The sequence below is a fragment of the Lacerta agilis genome, chromosome 14, assembly GCF_009819535.1.
Source record: "Lacerta agilis isolate rLacAgi1 chromosome 14, rLacAgi1.pri, whole genome shotgun sequence".
NCBI lineage: Eukaryota > Metazoa > Chordata > Lepidosauria > Squamata > Lacertidae > Lacerta > Lacerta agilis.
The window spans coordinates 40,937,679-40,940,807 of record NC_046325.1 but is presented as its reverse complement, the minus strand read 5'-3'; positions in this window follow the sequence as shown (position 1 = coordinate 40,940,807).

The window sequence follows — 3,129 nt, the reverse complement described above, 5'->3', positions numbered from 1 at the left end:
TATTCTCAGTCTGAAAGGGGGGGGGGAGGAGTGGGGTATTCTGACATCTCTGTCGATCTAATTCAGGAGTCGGCAACCTAAGGCCCATGGGCCACAAGCGGCCGACAGGGGTCGTTTAACTGGCCCACGAGCTGCCCCTGAACTGAGCTGCCTGCTCGGCGAGTCCCCGCACGCTGTGCTAAACCGGCATGGCGCAGGGACTCACTTCCGCAACGCCAGAAATCACGTTGATGCAGACGCCGGAAATCACGCATGCTCGCAATCCGGCCCACGGAGGGATCTCCGGCTCAGGCGAGGTAAACCTTGCTGACCCCTGATCTAATTGCTTCCTGTTGAGGTTTTGGACTCTTCCAGATGGCCTGTTTGCTGAGCATTCATCGAGATTTGCTTGCACAAAAGTTAACACAAGTTAGATCCTATCTGACTTTTATCGAGCATTCCTTCTGACTAGTTTATGGGGTGGTTGGTTGACAACGAGCATTTGCCTTGCGCTCGTCCTGATTTGCTTGCTTCACAAGTTTCCATACACGTGGTTCGCATGTCCGGAGGCGCTCTTAGTCTCATTGCATCTGGTTCCCCCCTGCTGAGATGGATCTGCTGGTTAGGTGGGGGGGGGGGTCCATCTCAGGAGGCTCGTGGAATCCCCAGGAGTCCAGACAGCCTTGGGGAATTTCCAGTTGCCGCAGCTGGCACGAGTCACTCTGCGGAATATGAAGATGAGTCAAGCCTTTGACACCCTTCCTCCTCAGCACCCTTTTCCGCTTAGCTTATCCCAACAGGTTCCTTGGTAATTTAGGGAGCAAAGGGCAACCAAGCAGGAAGGAAGATAGCTGCAGCACAATAAATCTGATTGAAAACGCTAGTTGGAGCCTCCTCGTTGTCTGTGGTGTCAAGGAATAAGCAGTTATTTTCCAGCGCCATTGCATCCTTGCAGTGCCACCCCCAGCAGAGCTTTTGCGGTTCCTTCAGGGCTTTTTGCAATCTGGCCTGCCTGGGGACATTGCAGAACCCTAGAGGGCTCTCTGTGACATGTTCTCAAAGCTCACAGAGGATTAAAAAACAAACCCCATGTCTGCCCTGACTCAGACGCAACCGTTGAATCTGTATTTGGAGGTCTCCATAGTTTCACCCGCTCTAGTTTCAGTTGGGTCGATTTCAGTTGCCAAGGCCTGAGGATGTAACCAAGGTGACTGAACAAATGGGGACACACCTAATGTATGCTCAACCCTTGCCTTATCGGCTTATTATACTGAGCGAAGAGGGATTGACCAACCTGAGGTGGTTAATAGTTTGATGGCCACAGTGTTCTAGCCCAGAGGAAACATTACTGTACTCCGATATTTAGGGCTTCCAGTCTCCCAAGGGGGCCTGCGATCTGACTTCGCAAAGCAGGCCCAGCCCCTGATGTCCCCTCTGAGAAAAGAGAAGTCCATCTGCTGGTCCTACACCATGCAATTTCTTGTCGCCGTTTGGGGAAGTGGCAAGCCTGGGAACTTGAGTCTAGCCATCCACAGGAAATGAATCAAAAGAGAAGTCCCCCCCCCCTTAGGAAGGCCACTTCCCCACAACGGTGGGGATGTTCCTCCGGCAGGGATTTCGTGGAAAGAGGAAGCTGTGTATGAAAGCCATCGCTCAGGCCCAGCACCTGTTTTCAGGGCCAGCCACAAGGACGTTTTCCTGTGAGAGGTGAAGGAGGAGAGAGCACCTCACCCAGACACCCGGTTTCACATTTGGAAGCCAACTGGATGGCTGGCTGGGTCTTCGTGCTGTGCTGGGGAAAGGGCACCCTCACACCTTGGGGCACCGGTTTTCCAAAATCCCACCAGCACTTGCCCACCACTCTGCCTGGTGCCTGCAAGGAAACATTACATGTGCAATGATACACTGGGCAAAGGATTTGGGGAATGCCGAGAAGGCATTCGATAGTGTTTCATGGAGCTTCCTAATCAAAATATATGAAAGTTTGAACATAGGGAAGAAAATTATGAATGGAATCCACACAATTTACAGAGAACAGAAAGCAAAATTAATTATAAATAATGAAATTACCAAGGGATTTAATATTGAAAGAAGGACAAGACAAAGCTGCCCCTTGTCACCACTCCTGTTTATTATGACACTGGAAACATTACTAATATCATTAAGAAAAGATAAATAAGGGGCATAAATTTGGGATCACTATGTTACAAAGTTAAAGCGTTCGCAGATCACATGATTATAACAACTGAAACACCAGTAGAAAGTATTCAGAAAGCATTAGCAATAATGAAAGAATTTGGCGAAGTCTCAGGATTTAAACTGAATAAAGATAAATCGAAATTGTTAACAAAAAAATGAGAGAGAAAGATAGGCAAGCAATACATTAAAAAACACCTGGCCAATGTATAGAGATATTATAGAAGGAACAGATGGGAATACTAAATTAAAGGCTTACGAAGATATTAAAATAATGGGAATAAATTGGTTAGAATATTTTCAGCTTAAAGCGACGTATGAGAAAGATATAAGGACTAGGGGGTTTGGGAATAAAATAACAAAATTAGAAAAAGTAGTTCTTCAGAATAACCAAAATACACTCTCCAAAATGTACAAATTATTAGATAATGTTGAATTAGAACAAGAAATTAAAGAAAAGAATATGCAAAAGTGGGAACGAGATCTAGGTTATGAAATTGATTATAAAGACTGGAATTTTTTTGGATGAAAAACATAAATTTTACAGCCTGCTACTTACTAAGACAAAATTATATGAAGATGCACCACAGGTGGTATTTGGCACCACATAGATTGGCAAAAATAAATAAATAAATAAATCAGTAATAAATGCTGGAGATGTAACAGAACGATAGGCACATTATACCATATGTGGTGGACCTGCCCAGAGATCAAGAAATTTTGGGATATGATTCATGAAGAGATTAGAAAATTGATAAAAAAATATAATTCACCAAAAGGGCAGAAACATATTTATTAGGAATTCTGTACAATGATATCCCTAGTGACAAAACTAATATCTTCATGTATGCAACAACAGCATCGAGAATATTAATAGCAAGCCATTGGAAAGGAAATTACATTCCAACAAAGGGAATGGTTAACTAAGCTATGTGACAGGTAGGTAGCCGTGTT